The following is an 11,935-nucleotide window of genomic DNA, read 5'->3' as shown; positions in this document are numbered from 1 at the left end:
ATGAACATGACCCCATGGTGTGGAGGGCAGGATGAACAGTAGACGGTGGAGGGGTGCCCGTGGAGGGGTGGTTGAACAGGACCCTGTGGTGTGAAGGGCTGGATGAACAGTAGACGGTGGAGGGGTGGTTGAACAGTAGCCGGTGGAGTAGCACGCGGTGGAGGCTGGATGAACAGGAGCCCTTGGAGGCTGGAGGAGGTCGATGGTGGATGAACAGTAGCTCGTGGAGGCTGGAGGGGGTCGACGGTGGAGATGAACAGTATCCCGTGGAGTCCCGTTTTGCGGTACGCCACACCCCTCCCGATGAACAGGACCCCCATTTCGACCGTAGCGCTCCAACACAAGTCCGTTTCCTCCGTTTTGCGGTATGCCACACCCCTCCCGATCAACAGGACCCCCGTTTCGACCGTAGGAGGTCCGTTTCCTCCGTTTTGCGGTATGCCACACCCCTCCCGGTCAACAGGACCCCCGTTTCGACCGTAGGAGGTCCGTTTCCTCCGTTGTGCGGTACGCCATGCCTCGTTTCTATTGCCTCTTCCATCCAAGCCCTCCCGATGAACACGACCACACATTCCGTTGCCTCCCCATGAACACGACGACGACGATGTTTCTCCGTTCCGACCCAGCCATGTACACGAGCCCTCACTGTACGTATGCGTGAGTAGGCGTTCGAGACCCCGCCTGTATGTACACATACGTGGCCGTATTTTCTTTCTTGCACCTGGCCGCCTCTACTACGACACGTGCGCGCCTCTACATCCACCAGTATATATGTACGTACACGTTCGCGATCAGAATGACAATGCTACATACGCTTCGACCAGGTGGGTCCCGACTGTCAGGCACTTCCTTGCCTGCAAAGATGTAGTTGGTGGGTAGCAGCAGTCAGGGGGGCGAAATATGGTGGCCCGTCTGGTGGGTCCCCGCTGTCAGGTGGAGGAATAATTATTTTGCACGTAATAAGGAGGCACTTCCTTGCTGCGGCCATGGACCCAGCTGTTAGCCTCTCCACGTACAGTCCACGTCCGATGGAAGTCGTTCCTTGACCATGTTGACCATGCCGCACCGAGAGCACCAGGGCGGTGGACGACGGTGAGGCCTAGGAAGGGGATGACGGGGAGCCGAGGAACCCGCGGCAGTGGAAGCCCTCGCGCGTGCGGAGAGGAGTACGAGGGTTCACTGGTTTGGCTGCGGTGTGAGGCTGCTGTCGCCGCAGGGCCTGGCTAGCAGTGGGAATAGTAGGGGGCGGTGAGGCCTCCGCGACAACACAGCCGGCCACAGGAGGCAGGAGCATGCGGCACGACCGGCACTGCTTTGGGCGGCTGGAGCAAGAAGACCAGAGGTTGAAGAAGCACTACGGCCGTTGGATGGACATCGTACGGTCACTTGAGCTAGAATCATTCATATTGACTAAGTTGACAAAGCCCTTCGTCCCTGTCAACTTAGTAGGCCCACAAGTCAGGCTCCCACCAAGGTGGGTCCCAGCTAGCCGGGGGAGTATTCATTTTTTTGTGCGTAATAAGGAGGCACTTCCGGTGGGTCTGAGCTGACAGCGGGGGGAACATTTTTTTCACGAAATACGGTGGCCCGTCCGGTGGGTCCCAGCAGTCAGGGGGAAACGATTTTTTCGCAAAATACTGGTGGCCCGCCCGGTGGGTCCCTGCTGTCAGGTGGAGGAATAATTATTTTCCGCATAATAAGGAGGCACTTCCTTGCGGCTGCCGTGGACCCAGCTGTCAGCCTCTCCACGTACAGTATTCTTCCGATGGAATTCGGTCGTTGACCACATTGACCACGGTGCACCGACAGCACCACGGTGGTGGACGACGGCGAGGCCTAGGAAGGGGACAACACGGAGCCGGGGAAGAAGCGGCAGTGGATGCCCACGCAGAGAGGAGTACGAGGGTTCACTGGTTCGGCTGCGCTGCCGTCGCCGCAGAATAACAGGGGGTGTGGGTGAGTGGAGGGGAGGGATGGCCTGGCCAATGGTGGGAGTAGTATAGGGGCGGTGAGGCCTCCGCAGCAGCACAGCCGGCCACGGGAGGCAGGAGCAGGCGGCACGACCGGCGCTGGTTTGGGCGGCTGGAGCAAGAAGACCAGAGGTTGAAGAAGCACTACGGCCGTTGGATGGACATCGTACGGTCAGTCGAGCTAGAATCGTGCATATTGACTAAGTTGACAAAGCCCTTCGTCCCCGTCAACTTAGTAGGCCCACTATACTGGGTCCCAGCTAGTAGGGGGAGTATTCATTTTTTTGTGCGTAATAAGGAGGCACTTCCTTGCGTGCGAAGATATAACTGGTGGGTCCGAGCTGTAAGCGGCGGTAACGTTTTTTCGCGAAATACAGAGGCCGTTTCAGTGGGTCCCAGATGTCAGGTGGAGGAAATCATTATTTTGCGCGTAATAAGGAGGCATTTCCTTGCGTGCGGCCGTGGACCCAGCTGTCAGCCTCTCCACATACAGTCCACTTCAGATGCATGTCGGTCGTTGACCATGCTGACCACGCCACGTCGAGAGCACCAGTGCGGTGGACAACGGCGAGGCCTAGGAAGGGAACGACACGGAGGCAGGGAAGACTCAGCCGTTGTTTTTGTTTCCCACGCGGAGGGGAGTACGACTGTACGAGGGTTTACTGGTTCGTCTGCCGTCGCCGGAGAATAACAACAGGTGTGGGTGAGTAGAGGGATGGCTAGGCCAGCGATGGGAGTACGGTGGGGCGGTGAGGCCTGCACGGCAGCACAGCCGGCCGCGGGGAGGAGGGAGCAGGCAGTCCCGCCGGCGCTTGTTTGAGCGGCTAGAGCAGGAAGAGCAGAGATTGAAGAAGCACGACGGCCGTTGGATGGACATCCAATAGTATACAGGCCATCTGTGAAAAGCCTCAAATCTGTGGAAAACAGCATACAGCCCATCTGCCATTATTTCAAATAATTTACAGCCCATTTTCTAATTCTTACGGGTTTTTTTGGAGCCCATATTCTTTATGTTAGCATTACAGCCCATATTGTGGCCACGGTTAAAAAATTATAAGAAATTTTGCATATGTCGGTGCGGTCTGAACTGTTTTTAATCCCGAAATTTCGAGTCACATTCAGACTAATTTTAAAAATAAATGTATATCAATATAAAATCTAATAAATTGTCCATGCATAAAAATCAATGCAATTTAAAATCTCGAAATGAAAAAAAAGATATTTGAAAATAATTGCCGGTTTGATGTGTTTTAAAAATGTACAGCCCATTTCTCATTACTGATAGGCCACTCTCCTCGTCTTGAAAGATTTGCAGCCCAATAGGCCTGATAAAATGACTTACTTGACAAATCACAAAAAAACTAGGCTAGCCATTTTCAGAAAGAAAAAAAACTACTGGGCTGGTCTGTGGTAAACATAAAAGAAAAAGCTGTCTAGACAGGCCAGAGTGTCCCGCACAGCCCAGTTGACACCCTACTTCTGTCTCAAAAACAAATTAGATAAATGCCACTCAAATTATGGCGATTCATAAAAATGCCACTGCAATTGCCAAATTTTGAAAAATGCCACTACAATTTTTGCAAACTTTGAAAAACGCCACTGCAGTTTGCAAACTTTGAAAAACGCCACTCCAGACTTCGAAAAATGCCACTAGAAATGGCACGAAATGGCATTTTTCAAAGTTTGGATATTGCAGTGGCATTTCTCGGATACACCAGATTTGGAGTGGCATTTATCAAATTAACCCAAAACAAAAATAATTGTGCGAGCTGCTGGGTCCCTGGTGTCAGCTGCTCGTTGTGCAATTCTCTCGTTTATTGACTACGTTGACAATGGCATGGGACCCAGATGTCAGAAATCCACTAGGAGGAGCCATTTTTTTATTGGCTTGAAATAAGGAGGCACTTGCTTGCGTACTGCCATGACCTTGGCGGGTCCTTGCTGTCATCCTCTCCACGTACAATCATCTCCTTATTGTGTACGCATCAACTTGCTAGGCCCACAAGTCAGCCTCTAAACCGTGGAGGACAAATACAACCCATTTAAAAAAATAACAGCCCATTCCATACGTTCAAATGGAAAGTTCAACATTCAGAGCAAAGTAACAGGTCTGATCCACATATAGAGTAGTGAACTTCCACGTTGACAACCATCATAGCCAAGTGAACTATCTACTCCCAGTAACACTCTAGTAGCATACAAGTACTAACTTACTCTTAGCTAACTAGACGATGCCGGCCGCCATCTGCTGTCCATGCTAAACGCCGGCACTGGCTTCCTCCGCCTCACCTCGGACTTGCCAGAGGTGCGATAGGGCGCGTTGCTCACGCGCGTTGGCCCTTTCCATGCCGGCGTGGTCCACCGAAGCTTCGGCTTCCAAGCAGAAAACCCACTGGATGAGCTGGTAGTAAAAATCGGCGTCGCGAACGCGTGCGTGCCCGACAGCCTCCAGGGCTATTTGCCGGGCGCCGTCCTCTACGTAGTCGGCCCAGTTGCGGGCGCTCTGCTCGCGACTCAGAGCGTCGGTGCGCTGCTGCTCCATGTCCCGCTGGCGGCGCAAATCGGCGAGACGCTGCTCCTCCGCCATGCGGTCGCGCTCCAACAACTCCTTGATCTCTGCATTGCCATCTAAAGACAGATATAATGCCTCCTCCCTCCGTCTGCCTTCCGGTGAAAACCCGAACACTAGTTCCGGTGGTGACCGCCTCCGGCGTCGCTTACTGCGGACGGGCGGGGGCATGGCGGACGTGGAGAGCGATGTCGGGCCGGTGGGGGCTTATGAGGATATGGCAAGTTGGGTCACGGTGGCACCTGAGAAGGCCGGGAAACAGTACTTATAGGCGGAAGGTAGCGCGACGGTCATCGGAATTCAATGCATAATGGCTTAGCGCGCCAGCTTGCCGTGGAAAACTAGAGAAACTGAAATTATGACTGTGCCGTCCCGTCCCGTCTGGGTCGCACGCCGGCATGGCGGTCATACGAGTGCACTCGAATCATCTCCCTCCTTGTCAATAATGATTCCACGGATTTAAAGCGTATATTTTTTCGCATCAGTTAGCTGCCTTAATTACAGCCGGCTGCATGCAGGCACTCAGAATCGCTCGTAGGCAGTACGCGAAGCAGCATGCTGCCACTTAAATCGCTGGAATTAATTAGGCTTAAACTTCTGCATGCCGAGGGCACGCATGCAGCCACTTAAATCGCTGGAATTTATTAGGCTTAAACTTCTGCATGCCATTAATTATTTCCATGCCTTGGTCTTGCTACTTTGCTCACGTGACTAATAAACCCGGACGGAGGGAGTACCTTGGTTGGTGAGAGGTTTGAATTAAGCCCTGCAAACCGGAAAGGAGGTACTAGTACGTGCATGATCCGCTATTTATTCGTGTAGGATCGAGTAGGTCGTTTCTTGAATTGAGCCCTGCAAACCGGAAAGGAGGTAGTACGTGCGTGATCCGCTATTTATCCGTGTAGGATCGATAGTGTAGCTTGTCAGTTTCTTTAAAGGTAGGCATTTTTATCCATGTAGGATCGATAGTGTAGCTTGTCAGTTTCTTCATAGGTAGGCATTTTTATTCAAAAAACTGCCACTTCGCATCTTGCGTTGCAAATAAAACTGCCAGGAGCGCATTTGTAGGCTAGCTAGTGATCGATCAGTAACTTGTAAACACTGAGCGAATAGAAATAAGTAACTGTTAATGCATCTCAATGATTCACAGATCATATACAAATATGTAGCTCCAAAAGCAAAGATCAGCCACTTCGGATCTTGCGTCGCAACTAAAACTAACTAGTACGATTCCCATACATAAGATCAACATGTTAATGCATCTCAATGACTCACAGATCATATACAAATATGTAGCTCCAAAAGCAAAGATCTAGAAAAAATGTATGTTCTTCCTACTAACATGGATGCTTCTCTTGGCCAACATTCAGTACAGACTGAAATACAAATTTGTTTGTGAAGTCTACAATTCCTCTTGCAAACGTAAGTGGTTTCACCAACAGCTGGAACCATGAGAATGAACCAGACATGATGGAGGAACATCCACTGCAATATGATTTGGTCTTCTCTCGATCACACGGCGAGACTATTTTTGGAATACAAACTTTAACTTAGGCAAAATGATGCCCATTGTATAATCAGACCAAAGCAATGAAGCACCTAGTGTTGGCCAATAAATAGTATAGTACTACTTTTCTGCAGTCCATGAAGTGACTATCCAATCTTTCTGTGTCTATTTTCAAATGGCACTGCATGCAGTGACTATACTATTCTCTTGTGCAGTTCAACCAAAATTGTGGGCACTTTGTTGGTTTGCCAAATAGCAATAGGCAGACATCTCTGTCTGCACAAATATCAAGCAGCTAGTAAACATATACCACACCTTGTATTTTCGGTTTAAACATGTCTCTTCCGCTTAGCATCTGTCATGTTCTGCACTGGACAATCTGATACAATTATGTTTTGCCCTGGACAATTTCATACTGAATTGATTTGCTGGTTTAGAGCAGACATATAGCGCCTATTCTTCATCAGACCAAGGATATCCATGTTTGCAGTGATGGAAGAGGTGAAATCGATACAATCGAAATTGAGCATCCAATCGTTGAATCCTGTCCTGCACCTCCAATGTAGGTCCGCCCTACCAATAAATTCACATGCAAACCACTAGTATTACTATCTAATGACAGTACAAAAAGAGTAGCAAGATAGTAGCAAACCATGTACCTTCGTAATGAACAGCTCATAGTGCCACCAATTGGATATAAAGGTTGGGAAAAAACATGCTCCTAATGTTGAACCAGTTGGACTTTTCGTGCAGTTCCACTAAAATCGAGCATCCCTGTTTGCATAGATATTGAAAGTGTGATTACTCTAAAAGTGGCACTAGTTGAAGCATAGACTCACAAATATAAGCATTCCAATTTCTTAATGGGAAAAGGTAGCAAGACTGTTTCTAACCACCTGTTTGAAGGAATAAATAAAGCAACAGCGGCTGATGTGAGGAAGGCATACATAGTTTTTTCTGGAAAAGTGAGCCATTCCTGACCTTTCCTCTTCTTTTAAGCAAATTTTGTGCAGTTCTACTAAAATAAAATGCCATCACCGCCTTGACAATTCAGTGACACTGTACAAAAGGAAATGACTTAACATTACATCATGATGTCAGGTATGTAGTCGACAGGCATTAGAGACAAACATACAGACCTCCTCAAGAGAACAGCCAGAGGAGGAGGTGCCCACTCTTGACCTTTCCTCTTGTCTTCATAATTGTCTGTGCAGTTTAACCAAAATAAAATGACATCAGCGCCTTGACATTTTGCTGACATTGTACAAAAAAATTAACTTATCTCATGATAGTGAGGTATGTAATCTATAAGCATTAACAGTGCAAAAATCTGACGGGAGTAACAAGTTTGATCGTTGGTATACTGGCTGTGCAACAGCATTAGAATGCCTTATAGCTGAAAAATCTTTAATACATCCAGAATCAATAGCTAACCCTGAAATAATCCAGTGACATTAAATGGCATTGCTTAAATTTATGGGTGGCATTAGACTGAGAGCGGCATTAGTTAAATGTGGCATCACTTTAGCAGCAGCATTGCTTGACTTGACTGCTGGCGTTATACCAACAGCAAAAAAAGTGGCAATAAGAGCATGGGAGGCACCAGTACGATGTACCTCCACGGACGCAGAGTGGTGAGGGAGGTATGGTTGCCCAGAGCAACAAATATCCAGGCATTATATGTGGATTACGGTCCCATTTTTGTTCTCTTTAGCCACCTTTTTCCTATGCGAGGACAACAAACCGATCGACTTGGTCATTCTCTATTGCGTTGTCATGCCTTTCTACCCTTCTTCAACCAAGAGACACGAGACTCGTTCCTTAGCTACTGATTTTCCCCTTTTCAACCTAGATGCAGGTTCGATGCCTACTCTCTTGGATAGTACAGTCTCCCTTCCTTTCCTTATTCAACCCAGACATGGATTAGTCTGCATGAAGTAGGGTTTCCTTTAATAGTGCAAATTATGGTTTTCGTCTGCGTGGCCAGCAGAGTAGAGGATAGCAAATTGGGAAGATGGTGGAGTGGAAAAAGATCCACATGCAACGACGTAGCAGATGGGGCAATAGAACAAGGTTATGGCTCGAAAAGAGGTAGCATACCTGAGGGTCGGCAGGAAGTGGCTTCGCTCGTGGTCGTCGTTCTCCGCACACACTACGGCAGCGAGCTTGGGGACGGAGGCCATCCCGCACGGGTGCTAGGTCTGAGAGGACGGCCTTGTCGTCAGTGCGTGACCTTGCTCGCCGACGACGAGTGCGTGAATGCTGCACGTCCTTTTCTTCCCCGGCGGATCTGTGACCATTGGTGAGGAGGGATAGAGGGCCCATCTTTTTTATATCTGGAGAGAGGGTGGTAGTGTGAGAAGCAAGTGGGCAGCCCTTAGCAAGAAAGCGCTGAAGCTCCAGCCTATATATATCTTTTTTATACTACTAGTACTGGAGGTGGGGTAGTGGTAGAGTAGTTTATATTTTCTCTGCGTATAGTACCAGTTAGTCGTGCTTCAAAACTGATCGACACGCCATTAAAAAAATAAAGGTTGATAACTAATGCGGCACCTCGGGCCAACACGGCCAGATCGCATTTTGCACGAGAAATTACACACCATGTTTCGTTGACACGTGGTCCCGTTCCAACATATCAGTGAGACGACGGCGAGTAGTAGGAGTATTTCTGAACGGACGTGTAGGCCGGGGCGCCTCTTCGTGAACCATGGCAAACTCGCAACCGTCCACCGACTCTTCGCCTTTCCCTCTCGATTTGGAACTGCCGTTGCACGCTCTTCCTCTCCCTCCTCCATTTTCCTTCAGCCCTTCACCCTTTCTTCTGCCATTGTTCCATCATCTTCTCCATGGAGGGAACAGGCCGGAAATGACCTCGTTATTCTTGCCCCGATCTGAAAGATGACGTGGTGGAGGAACTCATTGATCGGTGCGACGTCATCACCTCGGTTAGCATGGCAGGTTCATTCCAGCCCATTCTCGACTCAACTAATAACATCATTGCAAGGAACCCAATGGTCAAGGAGCGGTTTGATCTCCCCTATCTTCTTCGCCGTGACCCTGCTCGCTGGCGAGCGGACGACAGAGACCTCACCTTGTGCAAGTTGATGCCGCTTGATAATGATACGTGTGATGTCAAGATGTCATCGCTTAAGGGTAAGTCCTGGGCTGGCGCAAATGGAGATTGGGTTGTTTATATTGGGTACAATTGCGAGTGGGAACTTGTCAATGTGTGCACTTGTCAGCGGATTCCACTTCCAAAAATCTCTGAGTGCCCTAAGGTTGAGCACATAGATGATCTACGTACGTTCAAATACGATCATGGTGACTATCGTGTACTGAAGATAGCAATTTGTCGAGTTCCTAACCGCTCTTGGAATTACAAAAACTATGATGTTGTTGCTATCTTCGACAAGCTAGTTGCCGTCCTTCGTGGTTCGACTGGATGGATATTACTCAAAAATCAGTTTCTATACACGGATGTGTACTGTGATGCAATTGAATACAAGGATCTTGTGTTTGCTGCCACCTCTCGTGGCACTGTTTTTGCATGGGATCCTCGTTTTTTCGGTACGTTTGTCTTCCATCGTAATTATAATTGTTTCATCCACATGCATGCGGGTTAGGAACTTTCCCTTTACTAATTAACCTTCTTCTTGTGTTTCCAAGGTCCTGTGGACATCCCACCACCTATACTAGAAGATTTTTATAACCAAGGGGGAGATGACGATGGTGATGATCACGAGCAGCGCCAACATACTCTGTGGCGCCTGGCAACTAATTCCGATGGATCACCTCTTCTTGTGTCTATACAGCCCACTGATGATGTTACTGCTAAGGAAGCAGGTGTAGTCTCCCATGGTCGCACTCTCCGGACCTATTCCAACACCCGTTGCATGGTATTCGGGATGGATACTAGTGTGCTAGCGCCAACTCCTTCTCCCTGGCACAGAATTGATAGTCTTGGAGAAAGTCGCTCTTCCTTGGAAGAAACTATCCGATGATGGTGAAAGGCGATCCAACCGTTGTTGACACATTTATGAGAAGCAACTGTGTCTATACCTCGGACATTTGCATGGTTCCCTACCCTGGTACTGATATAGTAGGCCACTTCAGCCTGGATGATCAGTCCTGCGTTGGTCTCCAGATCGACAATGCGTGGCCCGTCCCAGAGAATCACTTGTGGTTCAAAGCAAGCGTTTCCAACGCCGAGGAATGGTTGAGTTGAAGTTCATTTCATTGCTTGTTATTTGTTGTGTGGTGAAAACTTTAGTATTTATAATGTATCCTCGTTGTCGATGTGGGTTGATGATCTGTTGTTCTATGTAATAAAATGATATGCCTGTGATAAACTTACTAATTTATGAATGGCTTTCGAGTCTCTTCTCTGAGTGAGTGGCGCGACGAGGCAAAAAATATTTTCCGAATACATAATTGTACGTGCATTGCAACATGTTATCGGATGAGGCCAATCAACAATAGTAGTACACTATTTGTACTAGCTTCACATGCTTCGCGCGTCGGGCGGGTGTTTTTACTGTAGCCATATGTTAATCTGTTCGTTGTACGTAACCAGCACCTCGAATCCTCGATACTAGTATACTATATAGTAGGAGTAAGTAGTAGGAGTAGTAGGGTGGCATGGGACAGAACACGCATTCACGTCCAGGAGTACGGCACACGCCACCACCACGACATCCATATGACACCATATTATTTCTTGGAGTCCGTGCGAGAGCAATCTCTTCAACCTCGTCGTTTCTCTAACTTCGGCCATCGCACGACAGGCAAGGTGGGGGTTTGCCGATAGTCGGTTTCCTTAACTGCGGTCCCACTTGTAAGGCCAACTCCAATGCACGACCCCAAACGGACCTCCGTTTTGCATGAACTCCAACGATAATTTTGACAACTCCTGTAGTAAGTTGGATTAGTGCCTTCTCGATGCATTCATTGTTGATCTGTGGAGGCTCGATCTTGCGTGCTTCTTTCTTCTTCGAGTGTAAAGAAGTAGACGTTGCTTCCTCGCATCTAGTCTCATGTCTAGCCTCTATTCTATACTAGCTAAAAGTGATAGAACACCTACTAAATTGCGCTCTATCAATATATGGATGTACTCTTCTTCCCAATACAAAAACTTGCATCCATTCTACTCCCCCCGTTGCACAATACTACATGCCTTCTATTTGTCAATATATATATGTATCTAGACATGTCTTAGTATATAGGTACATCCATTTTTGGACAAATGGAAGTCAAGTATTTTGGAACGGAGGGAGTACACAATAAAAATTTTAAGTTAGCACAACTAGTCTAATCCGAGAGCAGAACCGAAGATTTGGTCGGGTTCTTCCTTCTTTTGCCAACATGTGGGACATCCAGCATCCAGGTCGTGTCATGAAAGAAAATAGAGTGGTAGTTGAAGCCACGAGATGTGCATCTTGGGTTAAACTGTAAATAGAATCTTACTCCAAAAGCGGCCACCGAAGATCTTTATTGGATTTGTTTTTCATCACCAGCACGTCGAGGTGAAAGATGTGCAGGTTCAGTGGGTCCTCTTGCGTTTTCACTGACATGTGGGGCCGCATGTGAGCAAACAGACGATGGGCTCCGCGTGTCCGCTGGCTGGCTGGCTGAGAAGAGAGATAGAGGAGGGCTGAGCATGGACTGCAGGAAATTTGTTCTACGTACCTCGATATAGGCTCGATATAGTGGGGTGGCATGGGCCATAACTAGCATTCACGTCTAGAAGTACGACACACGCCACCCACACGAGTCCCATCCGACACCAATTTTCTTGGAGTCCATGCTACAACCATCTCTTCTCCCTCCTGTCCTCTTTTCTCAGCCATCGCGCGGTGGGCGGGGTGAGGGTTTGCCGATAGTCAGTTTGCT

The sequence above is a fragment of the Triticum dicoccoides genome, chromosome 6A (assembly GCF_002162155.2).
Source record: "Triticum dicoccoides isolate Atlit2015 ecotype Zavitan chromosome 6A, WEW_v2.0, whole genome shotgun sequence".
Classification (NCBI taxonomy): Eukaryota; Viridiplantae; Streptophyta; class Magnoliopsida; order Poales; family Poaceae; genus Triticum; species Triticum dicoccoides.
This window is presented reverse-complemented; position numbering follows the sequence as displayed.